At 35.2% G+C, this 27,988-nt stretch overlaps 1 long non-coding RNA gene across 1 annotated transcript; it reads right to left on the reverse strand.

The window, feature by feature from the left end:
- On the reverse strand, positions 1-27,981 carry LOC108587226. The gene is made up of 3 exons (XR_002524099.2): positions 27,284-27,981; positions 4,483-4,602; positions 1-110 (listed from the first exon to the last, which is right to left on the reverse strand). It is a non-coding gene; the product is annotated as an uncharacterized LOC108587226 (long non-coding RNA).
- Between the last annotated feature and the right edge of the window lie 7 nt (positions 27,982-27,988).

Below are 27,988 nucleotides of genomic sequence, written 5' to 3' on the forward strand. Positions count from 1 at the left end.
TTTAGGTAAAACTTTGTGACATTTTTACTTGACTTTCTTCTACATCCTTCCCAGCTCAGTGGTGTTGCTGAAGATTGCAACCTATCTTCTCAGTGTGAAAATCCTCATCCCTGATTAAGGAGAAAGCAAAGTCCAACTTATTTACAAGTTATTATATTTATATATATATATACACACACACATACACACACACACACACACACACACACATATATATATTCTAACCTGCATAGGAACTACCAGAAGGACTGATGCAAAGTGAACATGTCCATTTTGCCTAAGTCAGGGATCACACAGTTCAGCAACATGTTAGACATTGCTTAAAAATATTGTAAAGTGAACAAATACCCCCAAAATGCATGACCCAAATGATTATAGTTGAGGAAAGATACAGTTTCTAAGGCCTAGGGAGAAAAGCTGGACAGAGTTCATTTGGGAAATTAGGGAATACATAAGCATTAGAAAATTATATATATGCCAAGGTTATGATGTATAATCATAAAATACCAAAGAACACCCTATGCTTTCAACTCCAGTTAACGATTAAGTTCAGTGCAAGTTTGGCTAAGTCAGCACAGAATCGATCTTCAAAGAGTGTGAGAAGTGGCTTATTTTGTTTTGCTTTGCTTTTTGCTTGTTTGTTTAACTCTTTCAGCTCCCGGCATTCAAGGAAATTTGTCAAAACATCAGCTGAACACTAAGAAACCTCAGTGACCAGAAACAACAAGAAACACAGTCTCTGCAAAAGTAGAGATTCTCCAAGATTCTATTCTTCCACAAAGGGGCTTTGAAAAACTAGCAGCTACTTTTGGAGCCACTCAAACAAAGTAAATTGGCAGAAACCATTCCTAAAGAAATCTAGAAGCTGGACTTACTAGAAAAAGGACTTAAAATAATTGTCTTAAATATGCACAAAGAGCTGAAGAAAAACATGGGCAAAGAACTGAAGGAAATTAGGTAAACAGTATATGACCAAAATAGCAATATCAATAAGGAGATAATAAGTACAAATAGGGAACAAACCAAATTTCTATAGTAGAAAAGTATAACTGAAATAATATGTTCATTGGAGAGGTTTATCAGCAGATGTGAGCAGGCAGGAGACAGAATCAACAAAACTGAAGATAGGACAATTGAAGATAGATATGCATTTGGGGGAACAGAAAGAGAAAAAAAATGAACACAATGGGAGACACCAGGGAATTACTATCAGGCAGACCAAAATACACATTATGGCAATCTCAAAATATATGAAAAAACAATGACTGGAAACAGCATAAAGTTGATGAAAGACATTGGTATACGCATCCAAGCAATTAAACCTAAATTTTAAAAAACTCAAAAAATAAACCACACTTTGTCACATTATAATCACAGTTGAAAGGCAAAGACAGGCTGGGCATGGTGGTTCATACCTGTAATCCAAACTCTTTGGGAGGCCGAGGCAGGTGTATAACTTGAGGTCAGGAGTTTGAGATCAGCCTGACCAACATAGTTAAACCCCATCTCTACTAAAAATACAAAAATTAGACAGGTGTGGTGGTAGGTGCCTGTAATCTCAGCTACTTGGGAGGGTGAAGCAGTAGAATTGCTTGAACCTATGAGGCGGAGGTTGCCGTGAACCAAGATCAAGCCACTGCACTCCATCCCTCCAGCCTGGGTGACAAAGTGAGACTCTTGTCAAAAAAACAAACCAACCAACCAACAAACAAAAACAAAGAGAATCTTGAAAGTATCACAAAGAAGAAACTCATCACATACATGACATCCCCAATGAGATTAATGATATTAATTACTGATTGTTCATCAGAAACCAAGGAATGACTTATTTAAAGTGCTTGAAGGAAAAAAAAGGCCTGTCAAACAATAATTCCATATCTAACAAAACTGGCTTTCATAATGATAAATGTTTGGGTTTCTGGCTACCATGTAAGGATTGAGGAAATCATGACTTTCATTAACACAACAGGAAAAAATATTGAATAAATGGAAAATCAAAAACTCCCCATGGATTAGTCTGATAATTCACAGGGCAAACTGTTGCTCCTCAGATTGGAGAGAAAGACAGGAAGACAGGGAGAATCACTTGCTGGAGGAGATACCAACTTTGTGGAATGCAGCACTAGGGTAGGAAAACCTAAACTGCAATTGAAGGTTCATGGTGGAAAAGTTGGGGAGTTAAAAACTCCAGAACAATCCAGTCTTAGGACAACTCCTAAATTTTGGGAGTTTTATCTCAAGGACCCCTACATGATTCTCAAACAGAATATAACAAAAGCAGAAGCTCCTATGCTTCCAGAAAGGGGAAGGGGCAGGAATTAGCCATTTAAAATATGCTCTGAGTATTCTCTTATTTTTAACCAAGTCTTCCCTCAAGGCAAATTGTTTGACCAGAGCCTTGGAATAACCCTTAAAGAGCTTAATCCACTGTAGTTCTAACACAGATCAACAGACCTGGATGAAGAGAAATACCCAAGTCCAGCTGTTGCTAGCTTTCCATGAGGGGAATGGCCCAGATCCGAATCTCTTTAGCCTTCCCATCTTGCCTAAGACAGTGGGGGAAACCCAAAGAGTACTTGTGATGATCACAGCTGAAAAGGAGAGGCTCACTAAAACACTAAAACCTAATCATAGGACGATAGAGTGCTTCCCCTCCCCTCCAATGTCACCTGGGGACTCTTATAATGTCAGGGAATTAGAACTAAAAGAACTGCACATCTCAGACCTTATTAATAAGTATCTAGGCAAACCCCCCAAACGAGAAGAGAGTCTAATCAAAGGATATCAAACAAAAAACACCATTAGCTATAGGGTACAGTAAACAAGCTTAATTGCTACATCTGTAAATGACAATACAGGTCATTTACCTTAATTCCTTTATCTAGTGCATTATGTCTGGCTTTCAAAAAAAAAATCAAACATAATAAAGGACACAGACAGAGAAGACAGACACACACACAAACACACACAGAGTTTGAAGAGACCATATAAACATAAGAACCAGACTGGAATATGGAAGAGATTATGGAAATATTAGATTATAACTTTAAAATATCTATAATTATCATGCTAAGAATTTTAATGGAAAAAGTGGATAAAATTTAAAAAAAGATGTGGTATAAGCAAAGAGACAGAACATCTAAGAAAAAAGTCAAATATAATGCTAGAAATTAGAAGCATCATAACATAAATGTGTTTGATGGACTCATTGCTTGATGAGATATCAATACAAACTTCCAAAATTAAAATGAAAACAGAAAAAGCAATGAAAGAGATAGTACAGGTATCTGAAAACTATGGGACCATTAACATATGTGTAATGGGAATATCAGAGAAGAAATGTTTGAAGCTATAATAACTGAGAATTCTCAAAATTAATGATAGACAACTAACCACAGAACTAGGAAGCTCAGAGAACACCATCAGGCTAAATACCAAAAAATATACACCTATGAATACCATATTAAATCTGAGAAAAATAGAAAAGAGAAACAGAAGAGCTTGAAAGATGCCTGAGGGGTAACAAAACACTGCCTGTAGAGGAGAAAGAATAAAAAGTGCATCAAACTTCTCAAAAATATGCAAGCAAAAAGAGTGAAAAGAAGAGACGCACTAAAGACTAAAGTATTTAAAGTGTTGAAGAAAACCTCATCAATCTACAATTCTGTGTCCAGGGAAATTATCTTTCAAAACTGTTATTTCAAAGAAATAAAAAAAAAAAAAAGAAAAAGAAAAAAAAAAAAAAGAGAAAAGACTCAAGTAACTAAAATAAAAAATGAACCTGGGATGTTATGATAGAGCTTACAGAAATAGAAATGATTAGAACAGAATACGATGAACAGTAGGTGCCACAACAAACATAACAACCTAAGCAAAAAGGACTTATTTCTACAAACACAAATTATCTTAACTAATTCAATAAGAAACAGAAACTATAACAAATAAAGAGTTCCAATTGTTAGAGAAGTCCAGAACCAAATGGCTTCACTCGTGAGTTCTATCAAACATTTTAAAAAGGAATTAACACCAGTCTTTCTCACAACCTTCCATAAAATAGGAAAAAAAGATACACATCCTCATTAATTATATGATATTAGCATTACTTTGATTCCAAAGTCAGTTTAAAAAATAGCAGAAATTACAGATCAATATCATTTGTGGTATAAATGCAAATGACATGAATATGAATTATGAATATAAATGCACATGTCCTTGACAATGTATTAGCAAATCAATTCAACAGCATATAAGTGAATTATGCATCATGGCCAAGTGGGATTTATACCATCAATGCAAAAGTGGTTTAACATAAGAAAATCAATGTAATATACCTCATTGATAGAATTTAGGAATAAAAACACACAGGGTTATCTCAACTGAATTAGGAAAGGCATTTAGGAAAATCCAACTGCTTCTCATGATAAAAATCCTCAGAAGACTAGGAATAAAAGGAAAGTTCCTCACACAAAAGAAGGTACTTACCGAAAAACACAGAGGCAACATAATGCTTACTGAAGAAAGACTGCAATCTTTCCCTTTAAGGTCAGGAAAAAACAAGGATGTATACCTCCCCCACTGCTAATAAATCTTGTACTGGAGTTTCTGACCAGGGCAATTAATCAAAAAAAAAAAAAAAAAAGAGAGAGAAAGAAAGATTATTGAAAATGGAAAGAAAAATTTACAGTTAACATGACCCTGTATGTGTTAAAACTCCCAAAATCCACAGGAAATCTATTAGAGCTAATATTAATGTATGCAGCAAAGTCATAGGGTACATTGTCAACACAGGAAAATACACTGTGACTCTATTTACTAGTAAAGAAAAATATAAAAAAGAAATGGAGAAAACAATTATATTTACAACAGCACCCAAAAGAATAAAATATCTTGGAATAAATTTAACTATCAAGGTAAAATTGTGCACTGAAAGCTACAAAGCACTAATGAGAGAGTTGAAATGAGACATAAATAAATGTAAGTCCATTTGTGTTCATGGTAGCAACGGTAGACACCAAGGATATTATTAAGATGTCAATACTACCCATGGCAAGCCACTGATTTACTACAATCCTAGTCAAAATTCCAACAGGCTTTTATGCGGAAATGGAAAAGTCCATCCTCAAATTCATGTGTAATTGCAGGAGGCCCTGAATACCCAAAACAATCTTGAGAAAGAAAACAAAGTTGGCAAATTTAAACTTTCCAATTTCAAAACTTAGTACAAAACTACAATAACCAAAACAGTGTACTACTGTTATAAAGACAGACAAATAGATGAATGGAATAAAATTAAAAGTCGAGAAATAAACCTATACATCTACGACAAATTGACTTTTTAAAAAATTTCTATAGGTTATTGGGAAACAGGTGGTGTTTGGTTACATACGTAAGTTTTCTAGTGGCGGTTTGTGGATGTTCGTGCATCCATTGACTAAGCAGTATACACTGCATCATATTTGTAGACTTTTATCCCTCATCCCCTTCCCACCCTTTCCCCCTGAGTGCTCAAAGTCCATTGTGTCATTCTTATGCCTTTGCATCCTCATAGCTCCCACTTATAAGTGAGAACATACAATGTCTGTTTTCCATTCCTGAGCTTCACTTAGAATAATAGTCTCCAATCTCATCCAGATCGCTGTGAATGCCATTAATTCATTCCTTTTTATGGCTGAGTAGTATTCCATCACCACAGTTTATCCATTTGTTGATTGATGGACACTTAGGTTGGTTCCACGTTTTTGCAACTGCAAATTGTGCTGCTATAAACATGCATGTCCAAGTATCTTTTTCTTATAATGGATTCTTTTCCTCTGGGTAAATAGCGAGCAGTGGGATTGCTGGATCAAACGGTAGTTCTACTCTTAGTTATTTAAGGAATCTCCACACTGTTTTCCATAGTGATTGTACTAGTTCACATTCCCACCAGCAGTGTAGAAATGTTACCTGTTCGCTGCATCCATGCCAACAGCTACTATTTTTTGATTTTGACCACTCTTGTAGGGGTGGTATCACATTGTAGTTTTGATTGGCATTTCCCTGATTGTTAGTGATGTTGAGAATTTTTTCATGTTTGTTGGCCATTTGTATATCTTTTGAGAATTGTCTATTCATGTCCTTAGCCCACTTTTTGATGGGATTGTTTATTTATCATGTTGATTTGTTTGAGTTTATTGTAGATTCTGGATATTAATCCTTTGTCAGATGTAGAGATTGTGAAGATTTTCTCTCACTCTGTAGGTTGTCTGTTTACTCTGCTGACTGTTCCTTTTGTCATGCAAAAGTTCCCTAGTTTAATTAAGACCTAGTAATTTATCTTTGTTTTTATTGCATTTGCTTTGGGTTCTTGGTCATGAAATCTTTGCCTAAGTCAATGTGTGGCCAATTAATTTTTGATGAGGTTGTCAAGTTCATTCAAATAAGAGAGAGTTGTCTCTTCAATAGATCATGCTGACACAACTTGATTTCCACTTACAAAAGAATGAGGATGGACCTTCCACAACAAAGTGTACATAATCATTAACTCAAAATGAGTCAATTCCACAATGATAAGTGCTAAAATTATAAAAATCTTAGAATAAAACTTAGTTGTAACTCTTCATGACCTTAGGTTAAGCAATAGATTCTTATATGTGACACCAGAAGCACAAGCATCAAAAGAAAAAATAGATAAGTTGGACTTCATCAAAATTAAATACCTTTGTGTGTCAAATAACAATATCAAGAATATGAAAAGACAACAAAATTAATGGGAAAAATATTTACAAATCATATATCTGATAAGGGATAAATATCCACAATATATAAAGAACTCCACAAGCAACAAGGAAAAGAGAAAATATCCTAATTAAAAAGTGAAAAACATTACTTGAATAGATATTTCTCTAAAAAAGATATACAAATGACCAACAGGTACATAAAAAGATGCTAACATCCTTAGTCAGTAGATAAATAACAAATCAAAATCACTATGAGACGTAATTTTACATCAGCCTGAATGGCTATAATAAAAAACAAGAATGAATGAATGAATGAATGAAAGTAAAAATTAACAAACAAATTACCAAGTGTTGGTGAAAATGTGGAGAAATTAAAACGCTTGTATATTGTTTTTGAGAATGTAAACTATGTAAGCTAGTGTGGAAAACATGTTAGAAGTTCCACAAAAATAAAAATATATATATAGTACTCCACGGTTCAGCAATTCCACTTATAGTTACATAATCCAAAGAGTTGAAAACATGGATTCAAACAGATAATTGTATATCAGTTCATTGCAACATTATGTGCAAAGGACCAAAAGAGGGCAACAACTAAAATGTCCATCACTAGATCAATTGTTAAACAAAATAGATATATACACACAACAGAATATCTTTCAGCCATAAAAAGAAGGATGTTCTAGGATACACTATAACATTGATAAACCTTGAAAAAGTCATGCTAAGTGAAATAAGTCAGATGCAAGGGACAAATATTGTATAATTTAACCTATATGAAATATCTATAATGTGGTAATTATAGAGACAGAAAGTAGATTAGAAATTATCAGGGGCTGGGATGAAGGGGTTCAAAGTTACTGCCTAATGGTACAGAATTTCTATTCAGGGTGTTAAAAACATTTTGGGGATTGATAATAGTAACTGATGTACAACATTGTGAATGTTATTGTCATTAAATGGTACATTTTTTAAAAACTTTTATTTTAGGTTCAGGGGTACATTTGTAGGTTTGTTATATTGGTAAACTCACATCCAGTCTACCGTTGATAGGCATTTAGGTTGATTCTATGTCTTTGCTACTGTGAATAGTCCTGCAGTGAACACAGGCATTTATGTGTCTTCATGATAGAATAATTTACATTCGTTTGGGCATGTACCCAGTAATGGGATTTCTGGGTCACATGGTACTTCTGTTTTTAGCTTTTTGAGGAATCATCACAATGCTTTCTGCAATGGTTGAACTAATTTACACTCTCACCGACAGTGCATAAGCATTCCCATTTCTCTACAACCTCAACAGCATAATAGCCACTCTGACTGGTGTGTAATGATATCTCACTGTAGTTTTGATTTGCATTTCTCTAATGATTAGTGATGTGAAGGGTTTTTTTCATATGCTTGTTGGCCACATTTCTTTTGAGAAGTGTCTCTTCATGTTCTTTTCTAATTTTTTAACAGGGTTGCTTGTGTTTTGCTTGTTGATATGTTTAGCTTACTTATAGATTCTGGATACTAGACCTTAGAAGTTTTAATTTAATTAGATCCCATTTGTCATTTTTTTTTTCTGTTGTTGCAATTGCTTTTGGCATCTTCATCAAGAAGTATTTGCCAGTTCTTAAGTCCAGAATGGCATTGCCTAGGTTGTCTTCCAGGGTTTTTATAGGTTTTGGTTTTATATTTAAACCCTTAATTCATGTTGAGTTAATTTTTGTTTATAGATAAGGAAAGGCTCCAGTTTTAATTTTCGGCATGACTAACCAGTTCTCGCAGAACCATTTATGGAATAGTTTTGTCAGCTTGTTTTTGTCAGCCTTGGTGAAGATCAGATGATGTAAGTGTGCAGCCCGGTTCTCTATTCTATTGCACTAGTTGATGTGTCTGTTTTTGTACTAGCACCATGCTGTTTTGGTTACTGTCGAGCTGTAGTAGTTTGAAGTCAAGTAGTGTGATGCATCCAGCTTTGTTATTTTTGCTTATGGTTGCCTTGGCTATTTGGGCTCTTTTTTTGATTCTATATGTATTTTAAAATAGCTTTTCTTAATTCTGTTAAGAATGTCAGTGGTAGTTGAATAAGACTGACATTGAATCTATTCAATGTAAATTGCCTTGGGTAGCATGGTCATTCTAGCAATGTTGATTCTTTCTCTTCATAAGAATGCAATGATTTTCCATCTGTTTGTGATTTCTCTGATTTCTTTGAGCAGTGTTTTTTAATTCTCATTGTAGAAATTTTTCACTTCCCTGGTTAGCTGTATTCCTAGAAAGTTTATTCTTTCTGTGGCAGTTGTGAATAAGATTGCATTTGTGATTTGGCTTTCAGCTTGACTCTTGGTGTATAGAAATGCTAGTGAATTTTGTACACTGATTTTGTATCCTGAATCATTACTGAAGTTGTTTATCAGTTCAGGGAGCTTTTGGGCCAAGATAGTGGGGTTTTCTAGATGTAGAATTATGTCATCTGCAAGCAGGGATAGTTTGACTTCCTCTCTTCTCTAGGATGCCCTTTATTTCTTTCTCTTACCTGATTGCTCAGGCCAGGACTTCCAATACTATGTTGAACAGGAGTGGTGAGAGAGCACATCCTTATCTTGTGTCAGTTTTCAAGGGGAGTGCTTCAAGCTTTTGCCCGTTCAGTATGATGTTGACTGTGGGGTTCTCATAGATAACTCTTTTATGTTGAGGAATCTTCTTTCAATACCTAGTTTATTGAGAGTTTTTAACATGAATGGATGTTGAATATTATTGAAAACCTTTACTACAACTACAAAGATGATCATGTGGTTTTTATTTTTACTTCTATTCATGTGATGAATCACGCTAATTAAATTGTGGATGTCAAACCAACCTTGCATCTCAGGAATGAAACCTACTTGATCCTGATGAATTAACTTTTTGACATGCTGCTGCATTTGGTTTGCTAGTGTTTTGTTGAGGACTTTTGCATTCATGTTCATCAAGGATATTGGCCTGAAGTTTTATTTTTTTGTTGTTGTTGTGTCTTTGTAAGGTTTTTGTGTGAAGATGATGCTGGCCCCATATAATGAGTTAGGAAGGAGTCCTTCCTCCTCAAATTTTTGGAATGGTTTTAGTAGGAGTGGTAGCAGCTCTTTTGCACATCTGGTGGAATTTAGCTGTGAATTGGTCTAGCCCTGGGCTTTCTTTGATTGGTGGGCTATTTATTACTGATTCAATTTTGGAGCTCATTATTGGTCTGTTCAAGGATTCAGTTTCCTCCTGGTTCAGTCATAACGGTGGTGTATATGTCTAGGAATTTATCCATCTTTTCTAGATTTTCTAGTTTGTGTGCATAGAGGTGTTCATTGTAGTCTCCAATGGTTATTTGTATTTCTGTGGGATTGTTGGGAACTTTCTTTCACTATTTCTAATTGTGTTTGTTTGAATCGTCTCTCTTTTCTTCTTTATTAGTCTAGCTAGCAGTCTATCTTTTTTTTTTTTCTTTTTTCAAAAAAACAACTCTTGGGTTTGTTGATCTTTTGAATGGTTTTTCATTTCTTAGTCTCCTTCAGTACAGCTTTTATTTTGATTATTTCTTGTCTCCTACAAGCTTTGTGGTTGGATTCCTCTTGCTTCTCTAGTTCTTTTTGTCGTAATGTTAGGTGGGCATGGCAGGCAGCAGGGAGAGGAAGTGGTGGGAACAGCTGCAGATACCACACAACAGACTCACACTAATCTTGCTCACATTTCAGCAGTTTCTCATGAATAAATGTTTTTTTGATTTGTTCATCTTTTGTCAAGTTCTGAAGTCCTGAAAAGATAAAGGTGTTTCTGACAATTTGTCCAATTTTGTAATTTCTGCCCCTGTTTTGTTTGTTTTTTTAGGGGGAGTGGGGATTCCCTTCCTCTTCCTTCCATCATGGTTAGAAGGGCCTTCCCACCCTTTCTCTCTGCCCTAGTCTAGTTTGTTTCTATTTGTCCTTCAGTGGCATCTTCTCTGAATTGCTTCCTTGACACCATCCAGCCTAGGATAGATGCCCTTTCTTCTTGTTTCCATGGTATTCTGTGTGCTGCTTTAGTTAGCCTTTATAGGTTTACATTAAAAGTTCCTGTTGACATATTTATCTCTAACACTGACTATAACCTCCTTGAGGGAGTTTCTCTCTTTTCCTCCAATGTGAAGTGCAGTGTCTGGTATTAAATAAGATGACTAAAAATGTTTATGAAATTTCTATTAGTATTAATACAATGAATAATTTTTATTACTAGTGTATATTATAGACTGCAAACTGTTATAAGAAAAACACAATTTTATTACTTTTTCTTTCTCACAGAAATTTGCAATATGTTATATGCATATTTGATGTTAAAATGCCAATATTTTAAATTAATATTTGAGGTTTGATGCTAAGTCATTTACTTCATCATAAAATATCATGGAATCTCTCACTTCCTTGCCTTTGTACATTAATTCATTAGTTCGTTAATGTGTGCCCATATCTACCTGCCTTGAGTTGTCAACTTCTCATTCTTGAAATCTCAAAGATCACTAGATACAGGTATAATTTTTTAATGCATGCCTGCCCTGTTGTTTAGCTAGGCTAATTTCTGTCCCTGCGTATTCCCTCTCTCCTATGTCTTTATTAGAGCACTTATCATACTCCATCAAAATTTCTATTTAATTTATGCCACAGAAATAAATTTACCTGTATATTTTTAGCACCAAACACTATGACTAATACAAAATAAGTGTTCTGGAAAAGTTTTGAAATAAATACAATAGCATATATCCAATTAAATGCTTATAAAATCTCAAGAAATCAATAAATATATACAATAACTTATTATCTTAAGGCAGAGAACTACCTCTTATATTTTATGTCTCTCTTGATACAAAGGTAGCTTGGGTTATGATAATTCAGTATTTTCTTATCAACCCAGGTTAGTTTTTATGTTTATTAAATTTATTAACAAGCATGTCTATTATTTGCCCAAATATTCTTAGTCAACTATCCTCACATTTTTAGGCACAGAAAGAGCATAGTGTGTTTCCAATTTGCACACGACTTTAGCCACTGCTCATTTATTATCTTGCCAAAAATTATTATTTTTTCTGCTATTTTGTATGTGTGTGACAGAAATCAACTTAATTCTAGAATTCCAATTTAAGATGTGGCATATCAGATATTATCCAAATAACATACTAGCAAACTTCAAAATAAAAGTAGAGCTAGTCAAAATTTATAATCTGATATTGCCATTAAAATGTCATAAATTCTTGAAAAAAAAAGTTGTTCTATGGGAGACTTTATAGGAGGGGCATTATAAGAAGGAAAATGTAATCACTTTAGGTTTGTACCTGCTGAGAGTCTGAGCTCTCATATTTGACTACCTAGGTTTGAGTAAAAACTCTTTATTTACCAGTTGCATGATCATGGCCAGATCATTTAACCTTACCTCTCTGAACCTTAGTTTTGGCATCCATAAAAATGGGACAGTAGAATTTAGATAAGTGCCTGGAACTTAGAAATCTCCAACAGGTGTTGGCTATTTTTACTATTGAAATTATTATTATTACATTACTGTCATTCTTATAACCAAGTAGCCAGAAAGTGAGAGTGTTTTAATTCAGGACAACTTATAGCGATTTAGTCATTTCCAGGCAAGGATTCTTGTGCATCCGAAAAGTAGACTGCTTCTCTTTAAGCTAAATGAATTCAGGTATGCCAATCCAATAAAGGTACTGAGCATAATGCTAAAGACAATAAACACATATCTGAAAAGCAATAAACATTTTCAATTCAGTGAATTTAAATGTTAGTTAAATTACTACACAGTGTACCTTTCACAGAAGTATGCTGCCTGTAAGATAATTAAAAGTCTTTTCAAATGGATGAAGTAGTTTCTCCTTCCCTGAGTAATTTACGCTATACTAACTTGAGTATCAGCAAATAGCATAAACATGATATACTCTTATACTCTGAAGTCTGAAGATCCTCTAGTAGATTGTCTTTAGTCTCCCCTTCCCTTTTTCCTCCCTCTCTGCTCTCTGTATTTCTCTCTTTCTCCCTTTCATGCAAATGTGTTCTCTGGCAGCATTATGCTTATGATGAACAGAGGGTAGCAGCTTACTATCAGGCCACCAGTTCCATGTGGAACCTGGGGGCCCCAGGGGATCACCAGCTCTGCTCTGTCAGCTGTTACCTGAGCTGTGGGAAGCACTTCTTAGGAGCAATGTCAAGGCTGCTCTGCCTTTTAGGCGGTCTTCCATTGTTCTCAGAACTGCCCCTCTTAATGGACATTCTGTTTCAGACAATGAAAATAACGGGAAAGACAAAAATCTATTTCTCAAAAGCTATTTAGCGAAGACGTTCAGTTTGTTGGGGAGGAGAACATAATAGCTCTTTTCTCCCCGCTGGAAGTTGTTGGTCTAAAATTGACGCTACCACCACCACAAATAAATGACGTGTTCTCATATCCCTGTTATCCACACATGAACACTTGTCTATTTCCCATGTTCTAAATAAATTACTGGACATATTCGACAGCTATTCTTCAGAACACAGACTTCCTTTTCTCCCAAGCTGAATAACGTATTTCATTACATTGAGTGGCATGGGTACTTTAGAAACTTATAAGAATTGTGAACATTTTCATGGAGAATGACGCATACATTTTATCTAGCACTTCAACATGCAATTCATGTGGTTCATAGGACTTCCTGAAGTCCAAACATTTGAAAAACAGGTGGCATATGTGTTTGTGTGCAGCATATAAATATGCTCATATTTAATTGCAATGAAAACTGAACAAATTAGAAAAAAATGTTGCAGGGCAATCTGAACATCAAAGCCAATTGCTGAATAAAAAAAAAATAGGTGATTAAAGTGTAACTTTAAGTTAATAAATAGCCCTCAATTACTTGTTTCACTTGATATTCAAATTGGATAATTTCTAGTGACCACTATGCTTGTTGATAAGCAGGACATGCATATTCTGAACTTTTACAAAGATAACAGCTGCACACAGCGTCTTAATAGCTAGAGGTAGTCTCCTTGAAAATGTCAGGCAATTACAAGTCTGTATCTTTCTTTTCCATCTGTATTCTCCATGTTATGCCTTTTTCATTGTTTTTCCCTGAAAAGATTGCAGCTAAAAAAGTTGAAATTATAGCCAAGGTTGTTGGTGTGGTATAATAAGAAAAAGGAAGCAAGAATGTTTTTATAAATATACTGATATGAGTATACATTTTAGAAAGAAAAGATAAATTGGGCTGGGACTTACAAAATGAAACATTGTAAATGATTCAAAATAGTTTTTCTTTCTCTCCCAAGTTTATTCAGAGGCACAATGGTGCCTTATAGTATTAAGGGAGATCGAAAATATAGAAACTTATGAAAACTGTGCAGTATTTTACAGAAGGAGATCAACTTAGGGAAAAATGAATTTTTTAAAGAAATTCAATGTCTTTATTTTATTGTGGTAAAATATATATAATACAGAATTTACCATTTTACCCATCTTTAAATGTACAGGAAAGTGACCTTAACTATAGTCACCTTGTGCAATTATCACCGTGCCTACCCAGAAGGTTTTCATCATCTCAAACTGAAATTCTGCCTCATTAAGCAATAAGTCTCATTCTCCCCTCCTCCAATCCCTGGCAGCCACCATTATATTTTCTATCACTATGAAATTGACTATTCCAGGTATCCCATATAGTAAATAAAATTGTATTATATCATTTTACAAATACTTCTTCCTGGGTAAGATGGCTTTAGAATTGATAACAGGATTTCCTATTTTCCTTAGGACCATATTGAACCGACAGACAATGGACCTTTGACATGAAAAGGGAAAGAATTGATGTAAGCTATCTAAATTTTATGGCAGTAGAAAATAAAATAAAATAAAATAGCCAAATAAATACAGCAAAATTGTTGCTGCGCTGTTGTAGAGAAGGCAAGATTCCTCAGTGTCCTGTAGAGTATTTTCAAAGTCTGAAGTTTCACAGAAGCCAGATATATTCTTCTCCTCAGAATTCTTCATTTGATTTTCATAGCATCTCGGTTTAGCCATTGCTAGGATCCCTTAATGGAAATTTTCTATCTTCTTTCTATACTTTCCAATATCTCTTAAAAGAGAGATTAAATGGAAATCAAGGAGAAGGACTGAGAGAGCCACAAGCGGCTGCAGAGGGGCTATTTCTTTCTCTTTTTTTAAATTTTTTTTTATTATTATACTTTAAGTTCTAGGGTACATGTGCACAACGTGCAGGTTTGTTACATAAGTATACTTGTGCCACGTTGGTGTGCTGCACCCATCAACTCGTCAGCACCCATCAACTCGTCATTTACATCAGGTATAACTCCCAATGCCATCCCTCCCCCCTCCCCCCTCCCCATGATAGGCCCCGGTGTGTGATGTTCCCCTTCCCGAGTCCAAGTGATCTCATTGTTCAATTCCCACCTACGAGTGAGAACATGCAGTGTTTGGTTTTCTGTTCTTGCAATAGTTTGCTAAGAATGATGGTTTCCAGCTGCATCCATGTCCCTACAAAGGACACAAACTCATCCTTTTTTATGGCTGCATAGTATTCCATGGTGTATATGTGCCACATTTTCTTAATCCAGTCTGTCACTGATGGATATTTGGGTTGATTCCAAGTCTTTGCTATTTCTTATCACACAGGCAAGAGCTCTCTCTTGAGGCCTTTCAGGGGGATCTCTCAGAGACAGGGAGAGTAACCTATTTGTATGAAATACTGAATAAGATGTAAATCCAAGAGAATCTTATGAAAGTGCTGCCTTGCAAAAGGATGGAAACAAATGAAACCTTCAAAGAAGCTATGAAATATGAATCCAATAAGAAAAAGATTGAATGAGATTCCCTTTCCTCTTCATTATTTTCTTGTACTTGAGCAATAATGAAGAATTAGCAAGGTAAGGTATTTGCATTAGTTACTGGATACCTAGGTTGAGGAGCTGGAATGTTTTCCTAAGGACACATTTATAATTTATGTTAGATTACATTGCTGGATCCAGTTACAGTGAGGCTCAATGTACTATCATGCTTATCCACATACAATCATACATTTTCTATTTATCATTTTCACAAGTAGAATGTACAGTCTGGCTTACATAATTCCTTATTTTGAGAAAGAACATTCAGGCTTATCATGTAAAATTTATTCATTTTTTTCAAAAGTTTATTTAAATAACTAGGAGACAAGGTCAGGAGGTGAATAAATACATTATCAAAATTGTTTTGTTATGAAATATATAAACAGTCTTCTAAAAGGAAGAATGCTAAGATGCCTACATATATACTTTTATTCCCCTTTCAGTAAAGACAGAATAAATTTGTCTTAGACATAAATGCCAATATTATAATCAAAAATCTATTAATCAAGTCAGTTCATGGAGGTTGTGTTGTTTCAGTCCCCCTTAGTGTCCTCATATTTAAAGACTATACTGCCACATTTAAGAATCATTTAGTACTGATTATTTAGCCAAATTTTCAAGGTTTTGCAAGTAAGAACACATTGGCAAAGATCAAATCCTTGAAAACTAAGTTAGCATCAATTGCTATCACCAGTTGACTTGCCTCTGGATTTGTCTTCATGATTTGAGTAGCATACATAAAATTTAAAAACATTCTAATTTATTTCTAGCATGCGTTGTGAAGCATGTTAGATATGTTTACATTTCTCTCCCTCACTGAGGTTAAAATAAACTGGCAGCTGAAGATCTGACTTCACAGACCTGCCTGTTTTAGCACTATCACTTGGGTAAATTCACATTCTCTCCAGTCACGCTATGGGGTTTTTCTGTTCTCTAGGTTCAAGGACTGTAAAGGGGCTGAGATTTTGCCCTACTTGCAAGCTGACAAGTTAGCTTGCCACAGTTAAAACAGGACTCCAGGGTCAGAGATAAAATACTTTATTACTTGTGACGCAGCAAGCAGAATGAGCTTCATGTTCACATCTATTTCACTTGTCCGCTAAGTCCCCTGGGGATGACGCAGAGGTGAACCTAGATGGATGCCGTATTTACAGTGAATTTGTGTCCCAATTGAACAACACTGCGCTTAGGACCCTCAGTTTTATAAGGGGGCTGCAAGTAGACCTGTTCAATCTTTATCCCAAAGAGAAGGATTACCTTTATTATCCTTGTCAGAAAAAGGCTTCCCTTTGCCCTGGAGGAAGACACTACACTACCTCTATCTTCTAAGGCTGGTTGCTACACAAACATCCTTGAAAAGACAGTGTAGAGGAAAAGCTGTCACAAGACATGTAGAAACTCTGTAAAGAATCCCGCACTCCAACATCTGTCTCCTCCCATTATTCACTAGAATGAAATACACCTTCCTTTTGACATTATCTTAAAACAATGATGGGGGAGGATGAGGAAGAGTCGAAGTAAGACTTCTCAAACTGTAAGTCGTGGTCTATCTTATAATTTTCAAACACAAAAATTCATACTTGTAAATATTTCTATGTCACTTCTAATCCAAAAGGTTTAGCATTCTAAAGTTGTTGAATTTAATATGAGGTCCTGAAGCAAATTAAGTGTTTATGTCCTGTCTTTTCTATGTTACACCATTACTTATTCAATGCATAAAAATTAAAAAATAAAGAATATGCATATATTTGTCTCAAAAATTGAGAGAGTACCAACCATATCTTGAATGTAAAATAACAAACATAGCTGTGGATATAGAATGTGTTGTTCTGTACTCTCTGTGGATAAATTTTAAAGTTTTCCGCTGAATTCTTTGATTGCATTTTTTGAAATGTTAAAGAGATTAAAAATATCTATGAAAAATACTCTCTAAATAGAATTTATGCAGACAAAGCAGTAAGTATTTAATACCGTAAAAATTTTCTTTAACCTATGTGAAGTACTAAAGAATTTCACATAAAAAATTTGTATATCAAACTCAAAATTCTCAATTCTTACACAGCATTCTTTTAAAATGCTTCTGACCTTAATAATTGTTTGTTCACTGTTAACATTACATTAGCTGAACCATATCATGATCATTAGAAATAAACTTTTTAATGTCCAAAAATAGACTATTTATAATACTGTGAAGTTGTCCCAAATGTTCTCTATAAATTTGACACCTGTATAATTAGAGACAGTAAACCTTCAAAGTTTCAGCATCTATGTTGCAATCAAGACTTCAACAGCCTGAGCTGGAAGGGAATAGCCCTATGCCATGTTATATTGGCAGCACTCCTCCTGCACCCTTTGGTGTCCTGGTGTGGGGTAGTTTGTAATCTGCTATCCCCAAGTCCTTCCTGCAGTTGCAATGGAGACTACTCATGATGATCTTCTTTGCCAAGCAGTAAGACTTAGAGGTTTTCACAAAAATGAGAGCCTTAGGGACCTGCAATGAATTGTGATCTAAAGGTATGCCTTTATTACCCTAACTTCAGAGAACATCAGAAGACATCAAACAGTTTTGCTGCACGTGTATACATCTCTAATGGTTATGAAATGTTTGTGTCACATCTATATTTTGTGTATACAGGGTAAGCTAGAAAGGAGGAAAAAGAGTAATAAGAGAAAGAGTAAGTGAGGAAACAGAAGCAAAAAGCATCAAGAGAGCATGAGAAAAAAGAGGAGAAAAAAGCAGAAGCAGAAATTAAAGAGGAAAGTAAAAATAAGAATAAGGTTAAAGAGTAAAGCTTTGGATACTACAAATGGTAAACAAACATGGGCGGGGTTTTAAACCAACATTCTGAGCACAACTTTAAACATTCAGGGCTATGGAAATATTAAAACTTACTTAAAGGCAGACATAATTGTTTTGTATGAAAATATTTCTCTATGACACCATATATATTATGTATGTATATATATAGTTTATATAAAGAAACTGTAATATTTAAATTATATGCACAGAATAAAATAAATTTTATTCCAAGGTTAAAACATATGTCTTGTCTTTATTTGTGAGGTTCTGCAATGTATGCAAGAAACTACTTGTGAAGGGAACCATTCAATTTCCTTCTAGGATGAGGGTCTTATTTGCATGTCAGAGTGTGTGTGCTGTTTTCATACTTCTTAACTCAGAAACAAGGAAGGGAGAGTTCCATGATTAGCTAGGAGCAGCATGTGATCTCTTGGGCTAAAGGTCAGCCACATTTGCAATGTAGTTGAGGGAGAAGAAAGTTACTGGGCATGAGAATTTTCCACAGACGTGTGCATGCATTCCAGAGACCTTCACTGAGTCACTGTTAGAAACCAATTCATGTGTTCACTACTTGAAGTACAAAGATCATAAGATTCTAGCCCCTTTCATTGCTTATTTCCTGGAGAGACAGGTGGATAAACAATACCTTTTTCCCAATGGACCTGCTAGAGGATAGGAATCTGGAGCTATGCCCGACTTTTTCATTAAATGTTTGGAATATTCAGCCAGCTCATAGTAGGAACAGGACAAAAGAGTGGTAATGTCTGTACTACAGGTTCAAGCTCTAGGATCCAAAGGTCAATCTACTTTTCTAGGATTTGATCTATAAAAGTCAGTACATTTCCCCATTTTGCCTTAAAAACTCTAAAACGATAGCAAAAGGAATCACAACTCAGTGTGAATGTGCTATAGAATTAAGTATCAATTGATATTTGCTTTTTTATTTCTTACTCCACTTGCTTTCACTACAGGAAAAACAAAAGGAACACACTTATCAAGTGCTACATGAACAGAGGCTGGGTGAGGGGGCTCACTCCTGTAATCCTAGAACTTGTTTGGGAGGCCAAGGTGGGAGAAGCACTTGAATCCAGGAGTTCAAGATCAGCCTCGGCAACATAGTGAGATCTCTTCTTTACACACACACACAAATAGGGTATATAAAGAGAGACGAGGTTGTTACTAATCAACTTGGTTGTTTGGAAAATGAATAATGGAACATGTGATATTTAAATTCCACATAAGATATATTGAATTAGTTAGTTACTGCAATGAAAAAACTACTCCAAAACTTAGTGTCATGAATGTTGGTCATCTACTCTCAGACAGGCTTGCACATGTATCCCTGTAAGCTGGAGGGATTGCTGGGGAATGGCTGGGCTAGGATAGAGTCAACTGAGAAGACTCAGCTGTTCTCTGTATCATTTCTCATCCTCTAGCAGTCATGACCTTTTCATCGTGGTGAGAAAAAAGGCCCACATGATAGCTAAAGTGCTCAAGAACTCTCGACGCCCAGACTTGGGACTAACACAACATCACTCCTGCCACATCCTATTATTAAATGCAACTCTCAAGGCTACTCTGACTCAAGGGGTGAAATAATAGATTCCAACTCTTTATGAAAACTGCATAGACTCATTGCACATTGTGGCTTGAGAGGTGTAATTAATTAAACGTGTTATTTCAATCAATCCATAAGTAGGTAAATATTTAAATAGGTAGATAGGTGCACAGACAGACAGACTGATAGATATGTGTCTGAACAACAGACTGTTATGTAATCTATTGCATGGATAGATTGTAACATAATATATATTTGCATTTCTTCCAAAAGTTGGGTTTTTTCCCCCTAAGGAATATTACCAGGCTATAAATCAGTATAAAAAAAGCAGTTATCATGTTATGTAAAATCTATAGTTATTGGAGTGTATCACAACTTTTTATTTTTATACATTGCCTTTGGTATTGTGTTTGGTTGTGACATTTTCAATAAATAAACAAATGTAAGTACAAAAAAGAAAAGAGATGAAAAGTTTCGTTTACTTGTCTTTTTTTCATAACTTGTCCCTTATCAAAATCTGAATGACCTTATTTTTTGGATGATCTATTTTAAAGTATTTATGCTATCTGCAATCTACCCAGGAGGACCCCAGAGAGAACTTCAAAGATGTTAAATGGTTCTCACTCCCCAAAAAGTTGACTGAGAATATTTTCACCACACTTGAGTAGCATTTGTATTTGGTTTGACAAAAGTGCAAGTATTATGGTATTTACAAAAGTGCAAGAATTTGCTTGTGGGAAGCTGGGGAGTATACTTCTAAAAAGCAGATAGTCACCCTCCTGAGAGGCTGAAAATTTAATATTAAAAGAGATTTGCGATGCTGACACACATATTAAGATACTGTGGATAGAGGAAATGAATAGTGGTTGTAAATATAAGCCCATAGGGAGAGTCATAAGTAAAAGTTGCACACATGGATTTGAAATCAGGCTACCTCTCACTTGGGAAACTCTATATAATGGGTCACATAGAGAATAACGGTATAATAGCATTCACCTATCACAATAGGTGGTTCATGGTTAATGATTCTTCCTAGCAGAGTAGGATAGCAAAATTCCTCTTTGACTACAGGCCATTTTATTCTCTCTCTCTCTCTCTCTCTCTCTCTCTCTGTCTCTCCTACACCTCTCCCCATACACAAAGGCCATATATTTAGAACCATAAAAGTAACCAGGTACTTTAGACTGATATTTGCATCGATTTGACTCTTCTTCCACCAAAAATAATTCAAATGATGGAAAAAGCATATCCATGAAGCTATTCATGTAGCAGAAAAAAATAAAAATACACCAAATGTCATAAAATAAAGATATGACAGATTATGTTACCTCCACATGATGGAGTTACATGCAGCCTTTAAAAGTGATTATAACGACTATATAACACATAGAAAATCTTACAGGTTTTGTTAAATTGCAAAGGCTTCGTAAAAATTGTAAGTATACTGTGTGAATCAGTGGGGAGATGACACACTGCAAAAAGTTAGGAGAAAATACAATAAAATTATAATGTAATTGGTAAGAATGTGTCAGATTGTTTTCTTCATTCTATTCCATTTTTCTTCATAGTTATCTTATTGGCTTTTATAATAAAATGTGTTTATAAATAAAAATAATCACATACTATCCTTTCTGCAAAAGAAAGTGAAGATGATGAAAAGCAAAGATAGTAAAAATAATGAAGTGAAGATAATGAAAGCATAAGAAATGCAGATCAGAGTGCATGGGGGAATGTTCACAATGAAACCTAGTTCTATGCCTTTACTTTTGTTTTTGCCAGACTATGAATAGTTTTAGCAATTTGACACATTTATAGCTATCCCATTGATTATACTAAACAGTTAGAATTGTGAAGGCATACAAGGTGCACCTCTGTAAAAATAAATTCTTCATTGCAACATTGAAAACGTGGAAATATATAAGTATATTTTTAAAAAGTCACGGGAAATAACTTCAATATTAAGGCTCTCAGGCCTATAAATAACAAATATTTCTGAAATCTGAAAAGCAAAGACACTATTTGGTTTAGTTTTGGTTGCACAGCAATTATCGTACAGCTTTATTCTTTAGTTGTTCAATTCTGAACCATTTACTAGGCATCTACAATCTTCTGAATCTTCTGGTGTATCGTTCTAGTACAGGAGACACTCAAGGAACACAAGGTCTTTGGTTTCATGCAGCTTATATTATAGAGGGAGATGATTGTATTGAATGCTTTTTCTGTGTCTATTGAGAATATCATATGATTTTTGTTTTTAATTTTATGTAGTGACTCACATGTATTGATTTGCATATGTTGATCCAACCTTGCACCTCAGGAATGAAACCCACTAAATTGTGATGAATTATCTTTTTGATGTGCTGCTGGATTCAATTTGCTAGTGTTTTGTTGAAGATTTTTTTGTCTGTGTTCATCAGGGATATTGGCCTGCAGTTTCTTTTTATTGTTATGTCCTTGCCAGCTTTTGGTATCAGGATGATATACTGGTTTATAGACTGAGTTAGGATTGAATCGCTCCTCCTCAGTTTTTTTGAATAGTTTCAGTAAGATTTGTACCAGTTCTTCTGTGTACATCTGGTAGAATTTGACTGTGAATTCACCTGGTCCTGGAGTTTTTCTGATTCATAGATTTTTTTATTACTGATTTCCAAGCTGTTCCACAAACTACAATATTTTCTAAGATTTGTACACTGTGTAGAGTGGACTAGAGGGGAATTGTATCCTAGTTTTTTTAAATAGGGATTGAGTGAGCCAGTTTAGGATTCACAGTAATGATGCTAAGTTACTACATTTTCTTGTGCATATAATGCCTCATATATTGTTTTGATTATTTAAGTTCCATTTTCCTGTGTTTACATTTTTTAAATCGTGGCAATTTAAATTAAGAATTTAAAAAATACATTTAATTTTGTAACTTATTACTGGTCTGTTCAGGTTTTCAATCTCTTTCTGGTTCAGTTTTGGGAGGTTGTTTTTCCAGGCATTTATCCATTTCCTCTAGGTTTTCTAGTTTGTGCACACAGAAGTGTTCATAGTAGTCTCTGAGGATCTTTTATATTTCTGTGGTATCAGTTGTAGTGTCACCTTTGTCATTTTTTATTGTGTTTAGTTTTTTAATTTTCTTTCTTTTTGCCTTAGCTAATCTAGCTAAGAGTCTATCATTTTTGTTTATACTTTCAAATAAACAATTTTTAGTTTTGTTGAATCTTTGAATGGTTTTGGGGTCTCAGTTTTATTTAGTTCTGCTCTGATCTTTGTTATTTCTTTTTTTTTTCTATTAGTTTTATTCTTGTTTTTCTAGTTCCTTTAGATGTGATATTAGGTTGTTGAGAAAGAACAAAAAAATCATACACCAATAATTTCTGCTTGTGATGATACTTTCTGTAAAGACATTAAAACAAATTGGTGGACAGAAGTAGACTGCAGACCCATTAAATTAACTAGTCAGAAGAGACCTCTTTGAGAATGAGATGTTTGATCTGAGATCACAAGGGAAAACAGAGGGTAGCCATGTAAAGATCTAGGAGTAGTATTTCAGATTATGGGAATGGGAATGGTACAGGAAGAGTCCAGTGTGAAAACCCAGAATGCCAGTGATCAAGAAGGAAAGAGTAATAAAATAAGAAACAGACAGGCAAAGTTAGACATGGCCCCAAGTGCATTAGAAAACCTTGGAGGGTTAGGCAATAGCATGGTATGGCATGGTTCGTTGTCATAAATTCGTTCCTACTGCTGTGCAGAGAAAGGGTTCCACAGGGAAAACATGCCACAATGAAATAAATTAATAGACGGTATTAGTACCAATAAGAAACTGTAGCAGCCCGAACTAGAATGAAAAAGTTATATTGGAAGAAGTGCATGGATTTGGAACCTATGTTAGTAACAGGAGCAACCGTCTTTGTTGACTCTTTGGAGATAGTGGGTGAGAGAATATAAGCAGTGAGGTGACTAGTTGGTTGTGATCTTTAAGCAGATGTGCAATGATGCAATATTTGAGAAAGACATGGTCAAGGAAAGTTTTTCTGTGATGGTGATCCAGAATGTTGGTTTGGGTATGTTAAGTTTGAGATATCTAGTAAGCATTCAGGTAGAGATGTCAAATATATAACTTGTGTCTCTTTCTCTCCATATGAGTATCTTTCACTCAATGGATAGGTAAGGACTTCCCTACAGATTTGGACGTCAATGTCATATAAATGATATTTAAAACAATAGGAATGAATGAAATTATATAAGAAGATAATGCAGATAAGTTCTGCAGAAATAATTTCTGTGGAATTCCAATAATGAGAAGTAGGAGCAAATAAGCTGTCATCAAGAAAGGCTGAAGAAGAATGGCCATTTATGTGAATGAGTCACAATGGCCAAGAGAAGAGTGTTTCAAAAAATAGAAAGTCATTGAATGAGTCATATGCAGCCTGCAAGTCAGTTAAGATGAGTTAAATATAGTGAGGGCCAAATTATGACTGACGATGGTTTTGGAGATAGAGAACTCATTGGTATCTTAATAGAGAAGCTAATTAGATGTCTCTAAAGAGAAAATGGTATACTAGAAGGTGAAAAGAAATTAGCTCTCTAAAGACCACTTTAGATAATTTTTCCAAGAATTTACTTCTCCTAATAATTGAACACCAGCTGGAAGTATCAATGTAATATTTATTTATTTATAGAAGTATATAAATTTTTTGGCACACATGCATAAGTACACATACTTGTGCACACACACATACACAGACACACACACATATATTTTAAGAAGGAAGCTACTGAAATATATATGTATACTTATTAGAAAGGAGAATAGCTACCAGGCAATTAAAAACTATTTTATACCCTAAGCCAAATTGGCAGCATATCCTATAAGGATGTTTTTTTCCAGTGGTTAGCAACTTACTACTATGAATGATTTGTGTTGAGCTGTGAAGGGATTTCCATAGTAATGAAATCTTGTGTGTGGAATTTCCACATATTTGTATACAAATTTTATCTACACCACACTTCAAGTACAACCATATCTCCTGCTTGATGTTAATGAACAAGAAAAATTCTCTGCAGCACTGTTCCTCTCAGAGAGGCATGGAGAGATCTTCTAGAGAGTGTGCCGCCTGTCACATATGGACAAAACCTTGATCCAGGTGCTATATATTAGCTCTGCTAAATAAGTTGCATTATTTTCATTTTAAGGTGAATAAATAGACTCAAAAAGATTAAGTAACTTATCCAAGTGGTAGAAAGTGACACTCTTTATCAAGTAAGTCGGTATTCAACTTCAGAATTTTTGTGAATAGAAAAAATAGAAATATAAAAGAAAGTGCTTAGGGAACTACTCTCTGAAATGAAATGTCTCTCCTAGGCAGTTGCAGTTAACAGTATCCGATTTTCTAAGCTTCTCTGGCAGCCACCTGTTACCTCCCACAAAAGAAAAATTAAACTAATCTGAGGGACAGATTTTTGTATCTCGGTCATTTGAGTCCAAATTTCCATCTACTTTTGCCTGCAACTGAAGTTAACTAAGCTCAACTGATACAAGTGCAAATACCCATGAAGTCTTCAAGATTTATCTGACCACGATTCAGCAAAATAGAACTCCTTAGCTGAGTAAAGGTATGACTGAGCAAGGGATCTTACATTCAAAGGTTGTAAAAGAATATTCAACTCAGTAACATTTCATCTGAAAACCAATAGAGAGATATTTTAAAATAGAATCATTGTTCCAATTCAGAAATAATTGGTAATAGATATGTAATATTTAGTTGTACTTGGACCCAATTTAAAAAAGCAGCTCAAAATTATACTGAAGATGTTAAAACTGTGAATTGAAAAGGGTTTGGATATGGGTATTGGCCTATTATAGCTCTACATCTACTGGGAAACATGAAGTAAACACAAAAATAATTAGAAATATATATTAACTAAAAATAGAAACTTTAACTGGAATCACCAGTTTTTCAGTTGAGGTCTAAAAATTGTGAGCAAATGATACTCCACAGATGATAGGGGCTACTACCTATTTTTGTAGAAATATACAAGATATACAAAGTTTTTAAATATGCTGATTTTTGCATATGACAGTTTATGAGGCTGGCAAAAATTATTATTGTTATCACCATTTTATATATGGTAATGAGATGAGAGAATAGGAGACTTCCGGAATTGACACAGCCAATATTTTACATAGTGTATAATGACTATTCATTTAGATCATATTGTATGGCAGTTTTGCCCTACATTTTAAACTTCCTGACCCAAAGGACTTCCAATTGTTTCCAAAATGTTCCACAAACTATTATGTTTTCTAAGATTTGTGTACTATGTAGAGTGGACTAGAGGGGAATTGCATCCTAGTTTTATAGAGAGGGATTGAATGAGCCAGTTTAGGATTCACAGTAATGATGCTAGGTTACTACATTTTCTTGTGCATATAATGCTTCATGTATTGTTTTGATTATTTATATTCACATTTTACTATATTTACATTTTTAAAATCATGGCAACTTAAATTAAGAATTTTTTAAAAATCATTTAAAATAGACTTTAAAAAATCTGCTCCCAGGGTGAAATTTCTTAACATAATTCTTTAATTCACCTCAGCTTATTTGTCCCTTGGTTTTGTTATCTTGTACTTCATTTATATTCATTTGTCGCATCAGATGTTAGGCCGTATTTAATTTTCATCATATTGATTTCCATAACTGGTTACACAACTTGATGAGAAAAAATATAAAGTGGATTTTGCTTCTTGAAGAAAAGACATCAAACTATCATAATCATACTGGGACTGTCAGTTCAAATTAATCAACTGTTTCTGTTTTCTTTTACTGGCAGGACAGAGGGAGAGGGAGAGAAAGATTGAGAGAGACTGCATAAAACTCAATCGGTGATCAGGAAGAAGGGAATCTGCTCTTCTAGGTCTGAATAATCAAGTGCATGTGTTTTTAATTAGCAACATCTTTGTACTCTATGTCTCATTTAAATGCTCTTATTTGGTGTGTTGATTGTCTGTGATTATTCATGTTTCTATATATCCCGATAAAATAATTTAAACAATCAATTAAATCCACTTAAGTAAGCACAGAATTGAACACAGCAGAGAAAACCCTCTTTGCTGACAAGGAGGGAAGGGCCCTGATTAGCATAACCTTCACATGGGGGTTTGTTTTCCTTATCTAACAAAAAGGGGGCACTTTCTGAAACTTATTTCTACATACGACAGGTATTGTTTCTGCAGAAAAAAATAAGCACGTGTTTGATCACATTTGTCTAAGGAAAAAGGAAACTTCATTTACCATAACCTTAAGCAATTTGTTTTCACATGGACTGAAAAGTGAAAGAGCCCTTAAAAATTAACCTCAAGCAGCAGATACTCTTTTTTTTAGGTTTGTGTGTCTCCGTGAGATCAGACGGCTTCCCAAACACGGTTTTAGAGAGCCTCTGTTAAAAAAGACTGTTAGAGAAAGTTGACCAAGGGCTTCGTTCCACGGCGACCGTTTCCTGCGTGTGCAGCTCCACACAGCGACCGCGGCCTGCAATGCGCGGAGCACAGCGCGGCCTCTTTCAGCCGGAGCCGCGGTGGCGGCTGGTGGCCACCCCAGGGAAATAAAGCCATTGCTGCAGCAGTAAAATGGCTCAAAGTCCAGCCAAAGCCTGGCCTTTTCCTATGAGTGAATACGCGGCCTATTTGGTTCTCCGTCCCGACTGATTCCCGGCTCAATAACGTTTCTCCTCCAGGGAGCCCACTGGAACTCCATTAGCTGTGCCGCCTCCTCGCGAGCCCCCAGCGCGCGCCTCAGACCGGTGCTTGGAGAGCGCAATGTTCCCGAGAGGAAAGATCCCCTACCTGGAATGGATGGTTCCAGACCAGCGGGAACGCGCTCTAATCCTTAATGGAAGCAAGCGTGGGAGGAAAGCACAACGTCTAGGACTTCCCTCTAGTGTAAGAACAGGAGGAAGAAGAACCTGAGAAGTCGCCGGGGAAGGGAGGCCAGGAGCAGGCGTCCGGTCCCTTCCCACAGTCCGGGAGAAATTAGTGTTGCGCCCCGCCCCTCCCCAACCC

This window comes from Papio anubis, chromosome 8, assembly GCF_008728515.1.
Source record: "Papio anubis isolate 15944 chromosome 8, Panubis1.0, whole genome shotgun sequence".
NCBI classification, from domain to species: Eukaryota; Metazoa; Chordata; class Mammalia; order Primates; family Cercopithecidae; genus Papio; species Papio anubis.